At 44.9% G+C, this 20,397-nt stretch overlaps 1 long non-coding RNA gene across 1 annotated transcript; it reads right to left on the reverse strand.

Annotated features, from left to right (window-relative positions):
- Positions 1-779: 779 nt before the first annotated feature.
- On the reverse strand, positions 780-16,313 carry LOC125946643 (uncharacterized). The gene is made up of 4 exons (XR_007467741.1): positions 16,173-16,313; positions 12,870-12,935; positions 7,353-7,529; positions 780-1,126 (listed from the first exon to the last, which is right to left on the reverse strand). It is a non-coding gene; the product is annotated as an uncharacterized LOC125946643 (long non-coding RNA).
- Positions 16,314-20,397: the final 4,084 nt, after the last annotated feature.

Here is a 20,397-nt window from a genome sequence, read left to right on the forward strand (position 1 = left end):
TATACAGCTACCCACCTCATTGTAAGATAAAAATGAATCTACAATTGAAGATGAATATCTTTTAACAACGCTGTACGTAAAGTAGCACATTTGCGAATGCTACAGCAGCTTGATATTATATTAATGTCTACATTGGTGGCATCCAGCAACATTCCGTGGATGCGTAATTTTTGCAATGTTGCTACATTGTTACCATTACCACATTGGCAAGTTATTATAGGCAACCCTGACACACCGTAGGTGTCTGGCTGTTCTTGTGACATTTTATGAGTAACTTTGCCTAAACGTAAAAATGGTAACGTGCATGTAACGTTAAAGTGGGTGTTCCAGGTTGCACGGCATTTGTTGCAATCGGGCAACGTGCAGACAACGTTACGCGCTAGTTGGGGTGTGGAGAACCTCTTGTGAGCTGCTGGGTAAAATACTGCCCGGTGCGTGGGATGACCTGATGTCTGGTTGGTGCGCATGGAACGCTCAGCTGTTAGACATTTCCTGGCTTCGTTGGAAGAATAAGAAATCTCGGCAGTTTGTGATATTGAAGCCTTTCTTCCAATGCCCTGAGGCCCAGAGTAACAGTGCCTCAGTACCTCAGGGCGTCTGTGAACTGACGTCCCTACAAGACATGGTCACCGGTAGGTACTGCACAATATGGTATCATTCAACGGCATGGGAAACATTCCAATTCACACTAATATCAATCAGCGATGTTTTCAGAGTAGCCAAGAAAGTTGAAAGAGGTAGTTGTTTGCTAATAGGCTAAAGGTGAATAAATACAGCAATTCTATTCTTCCCCGGAAAACATTTGTCTTTAATGTAGGTTTGCTTTAACTCATGTAATACAGGTGCTACTGCAGTTCAGTGTCTGTAGACATTGCTTCGCATGCATATGATAAGTGCTTGAAGGAAATATCCCGTCATCTAGAACACTTGGCTCATTTTAGAAATGAGGGCGTACATGCTGATCGGCATTGTTGTGCCGTTGGAAATAAATTTCCGTTTGGATAAAGTGTCGAAGAAGAAAAGTAGCCCATCGTTTCGATGCAATCGTCGCTGTCTACGTCATAGTAGGACCGGGCTACGTAGGAACCGCCATATTTCCACCCAAGCATCAGGCATGGAGAGCTTGCTGTAGAAGAAGAAGAAGAAGAAGAACAAAACTTTATTTGCACAAAAGACTTCGTTGCCCCTAGAACGGGGCAGTTTGCGTGGTCGGGCCCCTATTCCAAGGCACCGCTGGCCCACGCCATCCTTTCTGCCCTCCTGACCAGCCTGAGCTGGTCCCCGAGGGCAGAGCTGGACAGCAATGCCTCCCACCTCTCTCTAGTGTTATTCTCATCCTGCTCTTCTGTGTGAGCCGTGCATTCCCATGTGATGTGATAGAGCGTCGGTGTGCTCCCACACCACGGGCATATGTCTTTGTAGGCTGTTGGGTAGTGTATATGCAGTCTATGGAGGTTTGTATAGGTATTCGTTTGTAGCCTACGTAATGTCGCAGAGTCCACGGCTGAAAGGTTCTTGTGCGGTGCTGGGTAGAGTCTTCTCAATTCCCTGTAGTATTGCAAGATTGATTTATAACTGGGATCGATGGGTGTCGGGTCCTCTACGATGTTGCAAGAGGCAGCTCGGTAATTAGTGAAACCTCGAGCCACCTCATCTGCATAGCGGTTCCCAGTAACACCATCGTGTCCCGGGGCCCAGGTTATTGTTTGGGTATACCTGACGTTGAATTCTCTGCTGATCTCGGTGAGTATCCGGTGTGCCTTCGAACCGACCTTTCCCCTCTGATAGTTCCTGCATGCGGCCTGAGAATCTGTAATTATTGTCAGCGGAGCGTTGCGCTCCATGCCTTCCCTTATAGCTAAGGCAATGGCTATCTCTTCTGCTTCTATAATGGTCGCTCGGGAAACCGAAGCACAGGCCGTGATTTTACCTTTTCGGTTCACGACAACTGCCACCATATTCTTTGCGTTGACCCGATATGGTGAAGCATCCGTGAATCTTGCAGTGTCCATGTACTTAGTTATTTTGTCTATGTATTCAGCTCTAGCCTTTCTCCTTCCTGCGTGTAATGTAGGATCCATGTTTTGCGGTATTGGTGAAACGCCATACAAATTTCTGATCTGGCAGGGTAGCTCTTTAGTGCTTTGGTATGCTTGTATGCAATCTCCAAGGCCGACTCTACGAAGAAGAGCTCTTCCGGCTGGCGTTTGCGCCAATCGACTCCTCTGCGCTATGAGTTGGGCCTCAGCCAGCTCATCAAATGTATTGTGGAGGCCGAGGGCTAGAAGCTTCTCATTTGAAGTGTTGCGTGGCAGCCGCAGGGCTGTCTTATTTGCCATCCTTATTATTTGGTCAGCCTTTTCTTTTTCCTCTTTATTCATGTCATGGTAAGGCAGGGAGTATATTAGTCTACTAATGACCAGGCTTTTCACCAGTCTGAGGGTGTCTTGTTCCCCCATCCCTGTCCGATTATGAGCCACACGGGATATCATCCGGTTAATCTGCGGCATCGTTTTTCTGATTTTGTTTAAAGTGTGGAGACATCTGTCATTCGATTGTAGCCACATCCCCAACACTCTAACTATTGACCTCTCCGGAATAATTTTCCCTTCCAGCCTGATCTCGAGTTTGAGACTGGGGTCAGTTCTTTGTTTTTTGTTTTTTGTGAGGCGAATTAGTTCTGATTTCTCCGCTGAGCACTGGAGTCCTCTTTGTTTGATATATTTTTCTATGATATTGGCTGCCCGTTGGAGCTTCTCCTCCTTTTCTCCCAAGCTGCCCTTGGTTATCCATAGTGTTATATCATCCGCGTATAAGGAATGACGGATGTCGGGAATTTCTTGGAGTTGTTTGGCTAGTCCAATCATGGCTATGTTGAAGAGTGTAGGCGAGATTACTGCACCCTGTGGCGTTCCTTTGTTAGGAGGATGGATGACTTTGGATTCATCATCCCCTACTTTGATGACTGCTGTTCTCTGGTTGAGGAAGCTTCGGATGTACTGGTACGTTCTTTGACCGCAGTTGGTCTCTGCTAGTCCATCGAGTATGCCTTTGTGACTTACGTTGTCAAAGGCCCCTCTTATGTCGACAGCCATGACAATGTTTTCTCCTGCCTTGGGGACGTTGGTTAACACTTCCTCTTTTAAAAGCAGGAGAATGTCCTGTGTTGAAAGATGTGATCTGAAACCAAACATGGTGTCAGGCATTAAGTTGGTTTCTTCAAGATGACGTTGGAGTCGAGTGTTTACTAATCTCTCGAACAGTTTTCCTAGACATGATGCAAGAGAGATGGGCCTAAGGTTTTCCAAATTCAATTTCTTCCCTGGTTTTGTGATCATGATTATCACAGCGTGTTTCCATTGCTGTGGTATCGTTCCTTTGACCCAATGGTCATTTATGAAGTTCGTGAGAGCTATTATGGCTTCATCATTCATATTTCTAATCATGGCGTTTGATATTTGATCCGCCCCTGCCGCTGTGTTCCGTTTTGCACTGGCGATTGCTGCTCTAACTTCTGCTTCCGTGAAGAGTTCATCCATTCCTGGGTGCGGGTGTCCGCTGTAGTCAGCTTGGTAGGGGGGTATCGGGGCATTGTCACCGAAGCATTTGTTATGGACGGCCTGAAGGAGTTGTTCTTTTGTGCCTGGGTACGAGTGTAGCAGTCTCTCCGAGTTCTTTTGTCCTTCGCGTCTGGTTTTGAGTGGGTCAATCATTCCTCTCAGGATGTTCCACGTTTTTGCTGTCCCTAGGGTTCCATTTAGTGATCCGCAGAAGCGTTCCCAGTTGGCTGTTGCAAGTTGGTTAGCGTATTCCTCGGCCTGCTGTGTTATTTCTTTGATTTTCATGTTGAGCTTCCTGTTGCGTTTCTGTCGCTTCCATCTTTTCGTCAGGCTTCTTCTTGCATCCCACAGGTGCAGTAGGTGAGGGTCCACTTCAGGTGTTTTTTCCGTCCTGGTGACGGCTTTGGTATGTTTCTGCTTGAGATTCCGTATGACTTCGCACCACTTGTCTAAATCATTTATGTCAGTGGCTAGTTCTTTAAGCGATTCTCTATATGCCCGCCAGTCTGTTATTTTAGCTGTACCTATTTGTTTGCGGATTACACCCATGCGAATTGTGGTGCTTATAATATAATGGTCACTTCCTAGATTTTCGAGGGTGTTGCACCACTCCGCATTTGGACAATTTTTGGTTATGGTTAGGTCCGGACTTGTGTCCGAGGAGATACTATTTCCTGTTCTTGTTGGGATAGCAGGGTCTGTTAGAAATGTCATGCCGAGTGCTTCTATTTGTCCTGTGATATTCTTGCCTTTATTGTCCTGGGTTGGATACCCCCAGCTTGAGTGTCTGGCGTTAAAATCCCCAACTATCACTAGAGGGCTCCCCTTGGCCATTCTTGCTGCCTCTTGAAATAATTTGTCGAACTAAGCTCTTTTATGACTAGGGGAGCTGTAGATATTAATTATGAAGGCACTCTTTCCTCTGGTGCCTTTATATGCGATTTCTGTTATTATATGCGGAATGTCCGTTCCTTCTATGGATTTGTGACATATTGCTGTAACTTTTTTGTCCACCAATGTTGCGACCTTCCAGCTTTCATCTTCGGTACAGAAGGTCTCGTATCCCTGTAATATAGGGTTTGTTCCGGCTTCTTGTAATGCTATGATAGCTGGCAACCTTTTTTGTGTCGTCACCAGCTGTGACAGTTGTCCAATTTTACGCCGGAACCCGCGGCAGTTCCACTGCCATATTTCGCACTCTTCTAAAGCGTGCTTTTGATGTTTAGGCATTGTTCGTCGCCTGGGTCATGGCCGACAGGCCTGGCCTGTTGTAGACTTTCTCTGCTTTTTCTCTTATGTTACTGCCTGTGGCATGCTTTCGCAACGCTTTCGTGAATTCTATTTGTTGTGCCTGGATTTTCTTGTCCAGAACATCTAGTTTTCGATCTACCTGTATCAACACCTGCTCTATGATTGTGGGTATAACTTCCTTTATTGTATCTTTCAGTATTGACAGGGTAATTACGGTGTCGCCTTCTAAGTTCGGTAGTTTCTGCCCTTTCTGTCCTGCCTGGGCTGGTTTAGGTCCTTGTTGTGGTTGCTGCGTTTGTTGCTTTTTCAATTGCCTATTTTCTCTTTCTAGGTCTCCTATTCGCACTCGCATTAGATCTAGTTCGCGTTCTAGGCGCGTGAGTTGTGTTGTTGCTTGGTGTGGAGGTTGGGAGGCGATTGCTGCCCAGCTTGCTGTAAAAAAAAAAAAAAAAAGATCGCATTTTCCGCTTAAAGCTATTGATGTGCTGGTGTTGTTTGGTGGTTCTAATTAACACGTTTTACTGCCTAACATGTTACTGATAAAGTGAACGCTGAAAAATGAAAAGCGGGGATAATATACTTGTATTACAATGAACTGCGGCAATTATAAAAATCAAACCAGTAAGAAATTGATTAGCTACTCAAATCCAAAGTAATAACAAATCCCACTGGCTGGTTGATTGGTAAAGAAAAAATAAGAAAAAAAAGGACGAACAAAGGAGAAGACATGGGCTGGCGTGTCTATTCCTTCGTTTGTCTTTGCCTATGTTGAGCTGTATTTCACCTACGAAGGAAAACACAACGTCGAAAATAATAAAATTCTTCAGGTGAGCAGGCCTTTCGTTTCATGAAAGTGTTGTAAAACTCGCGCTCGCACACTGGCATTCTCCCAAAAGTAGTATTTTTAAAGTGAAACTTTATATGTCTAGGCGAAATCGGATATTGCTAGCTGAAATCGTCTGTGTACAGAAATTATCATCAGCATTGGCTCGAGCAATGTCGTCTTCTTCCGCAGCTGGCTGTTGTCGAGTGCTCGTGCTCGGCACGCACTCGTGCATTGGCTCCCGCGTTCGTCGTCGTCGTCTTCTTCCACAGTGGCTGCGGTGTCGCCAATCATTCCAGCATAGAATTTCACTTCTCTTTTCTCGTCGTAATGGGGAAGCCGCGTATACGGCGCTATTGTCATTGTCATTGTCTTCACTGTCGCTATGAGCCATTCATTGTCTTACTGTAGCGGGCAGATTTAATTTTGAAGCAATTTAATTTCGAAGAATTGCAAGCGGCAATGACGGGCGAATGCTGCTAACCACGCCGCGGAGCAACCTCGAGACATCGAGCGCAAGCGACAACGGTGGACTGCGGGTACACCGTCAGTGACGTCATTCTCTCCGTCACAGCTGAACGTGTGTGTAACCTCATAACTGAGAAATACTTTTATGAACCCTCGGGATCGACCCAGTGATAAAAACCTGGGCCGCAAGTTTCAGCTTCGCTGGTTAACCATCTTCACGGAGCGGAAGGGCCGACGAATTTTTTTTTTCGGCTTCTATGTTTTCTCACGTGGTCTGCTGTGAATGCCAAACCAGAACGGCACAATCTTAAACAATGGGTTTACAACACTAAGCTCTGCAGTAAACGGTAGAAACAGCTTAGCCACTCCTTGGAATCAAGGAGATTCCCCTGTTCAGTTGCTACTACAAGGTTCAAATTGTAAAAGCGGGATTGGTTATATGACTTTCAGTGCTACTTCTTTTGTGAACAATGCGATAATCATAAAAAATGCTGTTCGAAGTTATGAAGGCCGTGCATATTACAATTTCTTTTGTTTTGCAATTAAAGAAAATTGGTTTGGATACAATTTACTAATCGCACTTATTGTACCTTTATCTCTCAACGTGACAGGGCTAGATCAGGAAGCTGGTGAAAGGAGAAATGGAGCGAAGGCACCAAGCGAGAACATATCATGCAGCACATTTTTTTAGAAATGCTTACAGCAGCTGTTCTATATCTGCAGTTGAGCAGCGACAGTGTGCAAAAAGCCTTGATGTGTTTCTCAGAGGCATATGCTTATCAAAAGTTAAACATAGATATCCCGTGTAGACTGTGAGTGCGTCCAGTCAGCGCAAAAATATCGCAACGACGCGTGTTTTAGATATTTTGTGGTGGTATAAGCAACGCTTCATTTGAACACGGAGCAAGTGCACAAGTTTGTCAACATTATGAGTAAATGAAGGTAGCAAAAAAAAAAAAATTCATTCCGACGAAAATAACTCGGACAACGTGACGGTGTGATGTGGTTTTGCAATAGAGCACGTAATGAAGGCAAGAAAAAGCCCTGTCTTAACGTTCACCTCCCTATATTGGCAGTTTACACAGCCAACTAACCAGTTCAGAAGCAAATTACAGCACGCCTTCTAGAGGTGTGCGTGCGTGCGTGTGCGTGCGTGTGCGTGTGTGTGCGACTGTGTGCGAGTGTGAGTGTTCGTCATAAGTAAAATAAATTTGCAAATAGAGTTGGCAAGAATATACTGCTATGCTTACGATTGCAGGTTTTCAAGCACTCTTCACGAGAAGAAAATCCGTGTTCCGTAAGCTCTTCGCAGGAAACGACCTCTTCGCAATATCCGTAATACCCATTGTAAATGTAGCGGAGAATGTATTCTGTTTTGCAGCCACTATAGATATTGTACATAGGCCGCCTGCAAGTTGAAGGCAAATCTGAAAGAAACTTGAACTTTCAGTCACAGCAATGCGTCTTCCTTTGATATTATATTTGCATCATAATTACATTACTACAATAATAGCACGAGGAAGATAATCAGTCAGAACTCAAAAGAGCATACCCTATTCTAGAATGCATACCGTGTCGCTTATACCCGGCGACAACTTTCTGTCGGCAGCACAGCCAAACTTATACGTGGGCGGAGCTACCGTGGGTTTGTTACTACAACAAGCAGTCCCAACGTTTTGCGCTGGCGTTTCCAGTTTCCGGTTCGTTATTGGAGTTCTTCTGATGAACACATTACTTCGAGGTTTCATCCTATTTTACGGGCTTATCCACGCACTAATCAACTACATGTGCAAACTCACGCAGCACACTGCAATAATGTCCCAGTGACAAGTGATAAAATATTTTGTATAACGAAGGGGCGCACGAAGTACTCTTGTTGAAGAAAGCATTTTCTTCTTTTCTTGAAAAACTGCGGAGCACACAGGAACGGCGCAATTGGAAGTCGTAGGTAAAGGAAACAAGCCATTTCGTAAATTCCATGGCATTCGAGGTCGGCGTTCTCGGTTGTCTATTTCCGGAGTACGAATGAATGAGTTCACTTACTCAGAAAAATAAATAAATAAACGAGCGCAGCTTGCACTAGTGGTGCAAGGCTGGAGCAAACAGCGGAGCTTGTGATCGACCAAGCTACAGCCAGGGTGGCTATCCCGACGACGCTGGATACTCAAACGCAAACTCTCGCGTTCTCGTTTTCGAAACTCGGGACCTGCGACTCGACGACGCCTCTTCTGGGCTGCAGCTTCGGCACTGTATTCCGGATCGGCTCACCGCCGACGCGCAGATTCTTCTTGCTTGGCAGCACGACACGCTTCAAGACGCGGCCTGGCGAAGCGTTGACATGTCTAGGCGAAGCGGGGCACATGTGGTTGCTAGGCGACGCGAGGTGACGTCATGGCTAGACGGAGCAGGTGCGTGGTCGTAGCAGCCCGGCGCGGCGGTGCGGAGCAGCGGCGTGCAGCGGCCAGGCGCAGCGAGGCGCAGCTGTGCCAAGTGGTTGCTAGCCAACGCGCGGTGACGTCATCGCCAGGCGCCGTTTCTGGTTTTCGTTATACGGGCCGACCTCCGGCTTAAACAGCTCCGCTGTTAAAAAAGGACTGACGGTCACTGGTGGATACAATAACCTTCACGAGATTTAGTTTGGCGAGCATGAGACGCCGTCGGCGTCTACGGGCAAGCATTACTGGCCCACTGTTTTCACAGTGGAACGAATGTTGCGGAACGTGTATAGTAGACCACGGCTGCGCTGTAACGCCAGCGTGCCACTGATGTTGCTAGCGTTCTAGCAAGACCGTAGATGCACCTGGTGCTCCCAGCAAAACTTTCCAAAGGTGATTGTGTTCCCGATGTGATATGACGATTTATTAGACGTCTCACGCAATCGAGGCAGTCCACGAACGCTGATGGTGCGCACAGCGACAGACGCAAGAGAACTTCTTCCTCTTCTTCACTACACCGATATTGAACGCTAGCTGTCATCGCAAAGCGCGAGGAGCAGTCTCGCCCGTACACTCGAAGGCTTCCAGTGCTACACGCAATATCTTGCCAAGATTATTACTAATTACATTCGCGACATTGAACAACCGAGAATACCGACCCTGTGCGTAATGAAATTTATGAAATGGGCAGTTTATTTTACGTACAGTAGGTAATCGCAGTTGGGCTTGCACAGCCCAACTGTTACCCAGCCCTAGTTGTAGAGCGCCCATCTCGGCTGCGGGATGTAGTGGGTTCGATTCCCACCACCGCAGGGCACCCACTGGTTCAAATGGCCATAAGTGTACCCTGGCCTGGCGTTCGCCATTCTTCAGGAGTTACACTTTTGGGAAAGGAGCCTCCACCTTAAATTTGCGTCCGAACCCTCGTGAGAACACACAAAAAGAAAGGAGGTTTGGGCCGGTCCCATGGCGGCCATTTCCAATGTGGCGCCCCACTTGCACCTATTGAGGTGGGGACGCCTTCGGAGGTTCGTACAAACACCCCTTTCCAAGCGTTGAGGTCCCATAATGGCCGAGCACCAGGCCGGGAAGGCGCTTGTACCTATTTTACCGGTAAGTACCCGGAGGAAGCACTTGCCTGCCACAGGCGCGACGGATGCACTTCAACTAGGCCGTTTGTGGTTGGACAAGATGCGCCCAGAGGTAACTCGTGAAATCTCTACTGGGTCCCCTACACTACACTAGTGGGCTCTATACTACAACCAGCACAGACCGGGGGGCACATACCCAGTGCTCCAAATCGGCATCAAAGAGTTTCTTCAAACAACGGTACCTACATCGTTCCGCATCTACAATGACCTACATCGGCACGAAAGAGGTTCTTTGTTAAGCGGCACGCACTTACACATTGCCAAATACTCAATGACCCAAGGTGGTTTCATGGTTGGTTTCTAACACTGTTACGTCAGCACAGATGCCTGATGAGCTATTCACTGCACTGCGAACTACCCAGTGACCCAGTAGGCGGGAAAGCGGCTAGATAAAATGATACATCCATACATCGAAACAAACAAAGAAATATATCTCGAAAAGTTGGGAGACCCAAAAAATGCTCCCGCTTTAATCGGTTAGAGGCATACATACATATACAGGCAGTTAGCCCCCGGCAAGGGCATGAACTCCATTAACAATGCTAACGCATTAAAAACCAACTGGTCCCTTGAATCATCGCTGAGCCAACAACACTGTCCTTGATGCACATTAACATCAATATTAATTCAAAGAGAAACACAACAGAAGCTCAATCTTTGGTGCTACAATGTTGTAGGTGCCCTAGGGCTTCTGACACACCTGAACTACTTGTGGAACAGAGGCTGCATGAGTTGCACTAGAAATACATGAAACAACGTGCGAACGCATTGTGGACACAATGCCAGGGATGATGATGGGTATGTACACCCGTGAGCAAAAGTATACGGACCACGGGGTCGTCGAAAAAACTTAATTTTTTCATAATCAACAATCATAAACTGGAATTGACAAGTACACTGAAAAGTTCGCTATTCCAAGTTTGCACCGCAGTCCTCAATTTCAAGTTGCGTTCGCAGGCAGAGGAAAAAATCGGTTTTATCGCGCAACCCCTGGCCCGTATACTTTTGCTCACAGATGTACATACAATAATGACAAAGCGCATGCACAAAACTCACATATATATGCTGCACTACTCTTTTGTTGTTAGTCAGGCTACTGAACTTAAGATATGTACGAGAACCTAAAAATGGCGAACAAGCATAACTCACCAAATCCGAACACAAGTATCTTAGCGCAAGTGATCCGATTTGATTATATTTAACCCAGTAAGACCTACGAGCCAAATTTTGTTAATTTTGGTATCAAATGATGCTTTCGCCTCATAAATGCATAGTGAAAGCTTCATAACTGACGCTATATTCTTTCGAATGCTACACGATGGTGTATTTGACAAATTACGGCGGGCATTTATGGGAGCAAAGCTCGACAAACAAGAAAAAAGGCTTGCAGTGAAAATAAAACAATATTTTACGCAGGCATACTTACATTTCTGATGACAAACTTAAAATTTCAGTGTCAATTTATTAGGGAAGTGTTTCTACTATTCAAAGATGTGGCATGTGACTTGAGCAGGTAACGGGGAAGGGCTTTGGTGTTGCTTTCCAAGAAGTGCGCAATGATAATATAATAATTAATGCATATAAAGGTGTTATACTTTGCGATGGATGGAGGCATCCAGGACTCACTATTTTGTTCAATTGTGGCTGCAACTTTCAACATACTGGTTGCCTCTACTACGATGACAATCGTTTCTTCGTATTAGAATTGTGTTGAATGTCTTGCTCGGTAACATTTTCGGTTGAAGTTTCTGGCCAATTCAGAGAAATGGCCCGCCTGAGATATGACCAGTAACTTCTTCCCTAATGAGCGTAACCCAACTTTTATTGCATTGCTGATCAGGTTTGGGTAAATATTATACATTGCCTTTCTTGTTATTGCTGTACCCTGGTAATTTTGAACTTGCAATTAAATCGCGCATAAATAACATCATTTTATAAAATATTTGTAATATATCTCCGATGCTCTTGATTTATTTACATTTACTGACATGTCCCGCTATTTTATTGACTGCGATTACAAGAACATCGTCATCTTTGTCAGAGGTAAGAAAGCGAAGGGAGCAATACTAGAAACGCTTCAAGTGATACTTATTCTATTCTTACACCTACGACCATCCCCGAAGTGTTTGTAGCCTTTTTTTTGTAGCCTTTTGTAGCATTTTGACGAAATGCACGTAAGGAAACAACCATATTTGCTATGGAAACAAGAAAACCCTTCTAGCATGCACACAAGCCCAACAGACTTTGTGAAGTACATCTTCATTCATTTTCTTGCGACGCCTTAAAGGTGTGGTGTACTGGGTGCTCCAGCTAACGTGAGCCAAGCTCTTAATAAAATACACTGTGCATGACACAATTATACGACCTACGGTGTCCGCTTGTCGGAAGTCTGTCTAGCGAACAATAAGTTGTATAACAGCTACTTGCACTGTGTTCTTTTGGCCCCCTTTTTTTTCTTATAGCAACTTTGTTAACGTTAGTAATGTAAAATTTTGGGCTAGTTGCTGGGTCATCCTTAACTACGCTTACAGCACAAGGCTTCACGTCGACTAAACAATAGACTAGGAAACGTACAGCGCTGTTTGTGTCCAGACTACGACACAGCGTTGTCTGTGTCCTAGCCTCCTCTTTCGTCCACGTGAAGCCTTGCTCTGTAAGCATAGTTACGGTTAAGGTTAGCTGTAACACCCTTTATATGCAATGTCATGCATTCATCACTTGCACCATTATTTTCTAAAATTTACACGCAGTGATCTGCTTCGAGTATATACTGAGAAAGACAAAAATTAAAGGCCCACGCCGGTTAGCACTTGCTATGTTGAGCAAGTCTCCAAGTTTGGTGATGAATAAATCAAAGACATCATGGAGCTGCCAACAACTAAAATAAAGTTGTCTTCGCATGAGTCATCTCAACAAAATGGCCTATAAGGAAAATATATGTTTATTTTTGTCGTTTCTGAATTATTTAAAATTGAGAATGGTGTTACAATATCAAAAGTCCACTGGGCCTCAATATGTTAAGGCTGAAGGGTTAGGAACTTGTAGGAGAATGTGCGCTAAAGTGCAATGTACTCCAATAAACCACATAAGCTTTGTTCGTTGAAAATCTAAGAATTAAGTTATGCTTGCAGCGGCAGGAGCAATAGCCCTAACATTATGGGAATAACTTCCTGTTACTCACCTCTTGCTTCCACACGTTCCGACTTGTTCGTACTGGTTAGGGCAACGTAACGAGCCGTTGCTGCATCTGCAAGATGATATTGAGGGCACGCTTTTATTTTGTCGTCCACATCAATTACTGCAGATTAATACCATCCCTAAATTTTGAGGTTATCCGGTGTGGAGAACGCTCACTACGGCTTTCATAAAACGCTGGCTAGTTCTTATAAAAGCATTTTAAATACTGCGCTAAAGCATGTCAAAGAGGTTCACCATCCAACGAATTCTCAATACACTGAAACGAGGCAGAAAAAGTTGCAGGAAATTCATTTTTTAGGGTGGTAGCTATTATACTGGCTCTACGGCTACATTCACGTTGTCTACGAGGGGATGTAATATGACTGATGTAGTTGAGGATTGAGAAGAACCAGCCAATGCAAGCGCCAGCTCTGTTGACGCTTTGAGTTTCATTATGGCGGCATCATTTTTCAGCATCGGGCCCTTTAAGGTAGATTCCCCTCATGCTATGCATTATTCACCATTTCAACTAATTCACACTTCCAAAAACTTGGGGGGATGCTTAAGCTTTGCCTTTAAAAGTGGAACGCGATAGTATTCAAAGATCCCTGACTCCTCCTCATGCTTCCCGGCAACAGCAGCTTATCTAACCGTAATGTTTACCGGGAAACGCATGCTGCGAGCGATATATGCACGAATGTGAACATTCCGAAAAAAAAAAACGCGGCCTCTTGCATGGACCGATCCAGAAGGTTGTGCAAAGCCACGCCAAAGAGATACATCATTTTCAGGATCTTTTTTAGTTGCGCACTTTAATATTTCAGTCTCAGAATATTTAACATAACGGGCATGCGCTGTGGGTGTTATGTTTCGTAACATTTGTTTGTGGGCTGTCATTCTCAAAATTCCGAGGAATAACTTTGTCAAGAATCTAATACAAGGTATCATCAGGTTTAGTGATATCATTGGGTGCAGCAATATAACCCGCATATATACCGTATGTTGTATAGTAAGGCGTGGCATATACATATACGTAAATAGATACGGAAATTTTCTCTCACGGACAACGATGCCGATGCCAGATTTTCTGCCCCCCACCCGACACGAGGCCCCCTTACCGCTATCTCGTTAAAAAAAGTAACCTCCCTAATAGTCTAGAAAAAGGTACTCAATTGTCTCAGGTTTCCAACAAGTATTTATACTCAATCCTCCAAGATGCGAACAGCGGTTTTTCTTACATATATGGCTGTACTTCTAGCATATTACTATGCAGTTTGAAGAAACTTTTGGTACCTCATCCTAACAGCCATGCTTTTTACCCTTCTTAACATGTATTGTCTTGGGCCAACATTGTATTAGGTTCCATATAGGGGAAAGGGACTAATACATCTCATAAGACTATGTAAAGCTTTTCGCGAGACACGCCACAGATGTACTTGAGCGAGAAATGAGCTTGTAATACACGACACAAAAAACATACACTTCTCTCATATGCCCAAAAATTCAACATGGTATACACTCCGACTACACAGCTATGCTTAGAATAAATCTACCTAACCTTATTTAACACATAGCTTAACACACACTTTGCAAAAGTTAACCGTTTGTTTTTTTCCCACCTGGATCACCAGGCAGAAACAGCAAAGATTCGAAGCAGTTTCTGAATATCAACACCTCAACAATGAATACCTGCAGCATGTGCCACAACTTGCTAAACAGGAACAAATTGTGGCGCGCGCGAACATGCATAGGATAGACTGAAGTCCCGTTAGTACACTCACTACTATCCTGCACTTTGGCAAGTTTCCGACGCCAATAGGGCTCACTGTCTCTATAATGCTGCAAAGATTCTCCTAAGTGTTGAACTGGCTTAGTGCTCCAAGATATGTCTGCGAAAATTCTTGGGGTTCTTCACCCACAACGGCGTGCCTCATAATCAGGCCGTAGTCTTGGCACGTTAGACCCCGGAAATTACTGATCGGAAATCGTCAAGTGGCCCGTTGAGCAAAAAAGCCGGTGGCGTCTGCAGCAGTGAAGCTTCCCATTGGCAGCGACGCCACGTCTCGGGCGCGTTAGGCGCGCTCGTGACGATTATCATCATCATCATCATCATGATGATGATTTAGTGGCATCCCCCTTGAAACGGGCGGTGACAAATAGACACCTAGCCTGCTTTATTTAACCAGGTATACTATACATGTTCTTTATCTCGCATTTTTGTATACCTCTCATTAATCTTTTCCTTTTTTTTAACATCTACCTTCTACCATTACCTATGACTTTCAAGAGATCAGGTCGTATCAATCTCTTCCCTGTCTCTTTTTTCACCAGTACTCTAATCTTCTCCTGCTTATCTCTACTGCTGATTGGTTGTTTCCTTCCACTTCAAATCCAAGCGCTTCTGGAAGTTGTACGTTACCTATGGTTCTCGCTGGGTCAATGCCTTCGCATTCCATTAGGGTGTGCTGAGTGGTCTCCGGATCTTTACTGCAGCCTACACATGCCTCATCTAGTTCCGAATATTTGCTCCGGTATGTTTTGGTCCTTAGGCAACCGGCTCGAGCCTCAAATAGCAAGGCACTGCCCTTTGTATTATCGTACAGATTTCTCCTTCTAATTTCTTTCTTCTCAATCTTGTAAATCTCCACGGTCTTTTGTTTCCATTGTTTTCATCCAATTCACTGTCTCTATTTCTCTCACCTTCTGTCTGACAACTCCTGGTTGTCTATTTACAGTTTCGATTATCCTGTACTTGGTTGGCAACTTCCTTGACCTTTTCCTCCATTCTGTGTCCACGCTTTTCAGATACAGACACTTGTGCACTTTATCCGCCCATTTATTTTCATCCATGTTCCTGAGCCTTTCTTCAAAACTAATTTTGCTCTGTGCTTCTCCGACTTCAAAAGAGGCTCAACCCATGCCACCCTGCACTGTCTCATTTGTGATTTTACCGTGGGCTCCCAAAGCCAACCGGCCTACTGATCTTTGGTTAACTTCCAACCCCGACAAGATATCCGACTTAAACATAAAATGGCATTTGCGAACTGGCAGCGGCCCCTATTGTGAAATATATAAGAAATTGCCTGGTCTATCGAAGCATCTTAAGATACATATAGCAAGTATCGTATACAATTAGTTTGCTATTAACTTGTATCTATATCACGATACATTTTAAACTATCAGCTCAGCCATTGACATCGCCTTCGTGGGAGCTGTCACAGTGTTGCGAGACAAGTGGTAAGTGCAGGGTAAGGTAACGCGCCCGCAAACGTGCGTAGTTAGGAAAACGTCTATTAAAAATACTCACCAATTAAGAAAAGCGAAAGTAATACACTATGTAACATCATTTCGTGCTAGATTCCCACGGAAACAACGCAACAAGACTTTGGTGCTCTCTCCTGCAGATAAACCTACATGAGTAAAAAGAACCCTCATTTATATTACCTGCCTAGAATGTGCGAAGCCACATGAGAGAGCCACATTTATGAAAAGTATTTGATAGAGTTGACTCTCTAAGTAAACTACATTACCTCTGAAGAAATGTTAACGTACCTTGAGTTTGGAGACCTGTGTTTAGCCTTTATTTACTCTACCCAAAGAAAACAGTCGTGCTTGAAAAATTATTTTGCCCTTTGGTACTCGCTATATATTGGGTTCATCACTCTCGGTATTTTTTTTTCCTATTAGGTGCACTTTTTCAATGTCAAGTCTGAGTCTGTGGCATGATTATCTGCAACAACTGTAATGATTTTTCATTGGTAGAATTTACCGATTGGATTTATGTGGCTTAAGAGATATAAAGGAGATACAGGAATGCCTCTTTTCGCTTGGAAGGCACAATTACAGCGGCATGGCACCTTTTATACTACCAGATTTCAAATGAGAAGCTGGCCGAGAATTCTAATCGCACATGTGAAAACGGCACCCTCAAAAAATGACAGTTTTGTTGGTATGAAAAGTATTGGTTTGGGGAAAAAGGTTATCGAATATAAAAGATGTGCGTTCCCAACAACAAGAAATACAACACAGAAGAATACTGTAGCCAATTAATTTGTACATTCTGTATCCGGACAGTTTGCAGGGCATATCCACCTAGACTGATCTCTGGGTATGACAGCAGTTTTGTGATATTCCCCGCAAGTGCGTCTGCCTCAGCAGGCGTTTGGTGTGTTGAGACACCACGGAACCGAGTGCATGAGAGTTGGACCCTCCCGCGTGTAGCGGTGCCCGGCTAAGCTGTGTCTGGGGAAAAGGGGATCCTCGGGTTGAGCCGATTCCAGGTGTTCGGATCTTTAACGCCCCCCGACAGAGGCAACACAACTCTATGGCCTCTGGCCCTCTGCTTCACATAGACGGCACCCACCAACTCACCCACCTGGGGGAAATCGGAAGTCACCTTTTCCTGTCATCACCGCGTTCTTTTTCTTAACACTTCTTTTTTATTAGTGTCCTGTCTTCTTTTAAAGTGAAGCTTTCCGTGTCTCACTGATTCGTCTGTGAGCGCCAAAACGCACTGCAGGAAAGCCAACTTACACAATGAATTATCTGCGCACACAATAGAACAATCCGCGCACACAATCGTAAAACACTACAGCTTACATTCGCAGTTGTGCCGATAAGAACAATGGGAACTCCAACGCCACGCTACCCAGGCGAACTGTATATATCTGCATTGCATTACGCGCGTCACGCAATGCATTCCCGGCCGTCACCATCGGTAGGCTGCGGGTGACGCGCACGGCAGAAAATGAGGCTGCCGTACGCGAACGTAAGCGCGAGCGCGATCGTGTTCGTAAGGCCGATTCCGTGAATCGGCCACGCATGAAGTCAGTGAAAGTGTGAGTGTGTGCGTGTAATCAACGGCTACATGATTTAACATAAGGCTATGCAAATTAACGATGTGTGTCTGCATTCAACTTCAACGTTCAAAAAATACAATCCTAAACAAGCAATCAAATCACATATGCATCGCATCGGGTCGCTCAGCATTTCTTGGGTTCGTTGCGTGGTCGATGGCTTTGGACTTTGATTCAGATTGCATGGGCCAAAGCTTCGCGTTCAACCATCTTTCTTTAAGAAAGGGGCTGTGATTTATTATCTTCTATTTACTTCTTATGTTTCTTGGTGGCAAAGGTTAACCTTGTGTGGCTACCATGTCTTGGTTTTGCCGTACGTCGGTATAGCAGCGGTGTACAACTGGCATCAGCAGGACTTTCCTTGTAGGAGCTCCTGCCAGGTCCACTTGTTGGGCTTGGTGGTGGGCGGCTGGCATTGCGGCCGAAATTAAGCAAGGATTTATAGCATCAGATTCATTCCCCAAACTACCTGATCATCCTCTTTTCGAAAGGGTATGCACTGAGGAAACATTGAACGAAAACAAATCTTTCCCCGCTATAATGTAATACACAGCGAAAACCCCGAAAACAATTCCGAACCGTTTCCTCATTTCTCCTTGCTAAGTATTTCATCGACGCACTGGGCCCCGGCTACAAAGTCACAAAAATACAGCCAACAACAAACAAACAGTGCTTGAGGTTCGCGCCAAGCTTAAGTATGGCAATATTTCAAAGCTCGTGACATTTGGTGACATTCGAATCATAGTGACAGCGCATCGATCAATAAATACATCCAGAGGAGTCATTTCAGACGATGATCTCTTTAGCTTGAGTGAAGTGGAGCTTCTAGATGACCGGAAGGACTAGAATGTCATGAAAGTGCAGCGAGTAATTATCAAGTGTGAAAACGAAGAAATTCCAACAAAGCATTTGATACTCACCTTTGCAGTGATTGTACTGCCAGATTCTCTTGAAACCGAGTACACAAAGACACGAGTAAGGGCATGCATTCGCAACCACTGTAGATTCTCCTAATACCCAAGATTCTGTCATGGCTCGCAAGACTCTGGCAACTGTAGGGGTGCGCTCCACTGTTCGAACTGCGACGGTGAACATGCGGCATACTCGCGATCCTGTCCGACGTAGAAAAAAGAAAAGAAAATAATAACTAGCAAAATAAAATAGAACTGTTTTTTTTTTTTCAAAGATGCACGGAAGCGTGTTTCACTCCTACATGTATCAGGAAATGCTTATGCAGTGTGTAAAGGGGCAACGCCGAAGCAGAATCCGGCATCTGCCCGGCTCACAAAGAGTGTGGCCGCGGCCATGCCACCAACACCCTTGGTGACAGCAGCCAGAGCTGCTTCGCCTTCCCTGAAGCAGATTCCATCGACCTCCGGGTTGGTAGGCTCCAAAGCTTCGTCTCATCAGGCGAGGCCTTCACGACGAACGCAGCGCTCACAAGAGCGGATGTCCAGCAGCCTCGCAAGAGGCACTGTAATGCAGGGTCGAGCGAGGTCGGACGTCCAGTGCCTCGCAAGGGGAACTTAACGTCCGACCTCCCTCGACCGACCTCGCTCGAAATGAAGTAAATTCGAGACAGTGGCGTAATCACTAGTGAGAGCTTTTAGCGTGAATAATACGGGACACAAGAAGGTACACAGGACACACATGGACACACATAGTGCCGTGTGGGTCCTGTGCGTCTTCTTGTGTCCAGTATTCCTCACGCTGGAAAACTCAGATCAAGATGTCATACGAACAAGCCCACATTGCTACTCTGGTCCCTAATGGGGGCTGACATTCCTATAACCCTACTAATTACTATCAGCAGATGACGCTGCGTTGGGTCACAGGGCGCATCTTTTTTTTTTTTTTTTTGTAGAATGAGGGAGCATACATGTGCAGAAAGACATCAAAATCCCGAAACACTGGTATAACATTTATGAAAAATGGACAGGAACGAAACCATCTACTGATGCGTGCCCTAAAAAGGCGGCTAACGGCATTTAAAAAAAAATCACCTAACATTTGTGACCTGGAAGAGTATGGCGAGGAAGTACCGTTTTGGTTTAGTATTCACCTCCTGCGGGTCGGTTTACCTTCCTTAAATTGAGTGTCATCCGGTGGTAGCCCTTTCCTTAGATTTCAAAGAGTTGCTGCTGACGTACAAAAAAGGTGCTGACGTCATCAGAATTAAGTACGCACACTAATAAACAAGAGAAAATTCCCAAGTCATTGCTTTAGGATGATGAGGCCGCAATTACTTTGATTAAAGCCTTCCGCTATTTTTGAAGAACAGCCTATTTATACTCGCTTCAAGCAGAGCAGCGGAAGCTGAAAAGTTGGCTTCGTCGACCACGCTTGAAATGCGTCTCCTTTTCTCTGCGCTCCTGTGCATGATGGGTAAGTCATATGCCCCATACTAGAAACTAAATTAAGTGCTGCGTTTCATGAAACAGATTCTGCTTATATGCATTGGCTATTCTATTGAAACAACCGTTTCAAAACTTCGTCGGTCGTAAGTATAGTCGCAGTGCGCTTGGTCGTAATCTAACCGCCTCTTAAGTCGAATCACCCATAACGCAGTGATTCATGCGAGCTCGCCAAGACTGTCGGCTCAGAAAGAGGCATCGTACAAGTGTAGCTTGTTTGTAGAAATTGGGGGTTGCTTGTAGTGGTCGTAATATCTTTTCG

This window comes from Dermacentor silvarum, chromosome 7, assembly GCF_013339745.2.
Source record: "Dermacentor silvarum isolate Dsil-2018 chromosome 7, BIME_Dsil_1.4, whole genome shotgun sequence".
NCBI lineage: Eukaryota > Metazoa > Arthropoda > Arachnida > Ixodida > Ixodidae > Dermacentor > Dermacentor silvarum.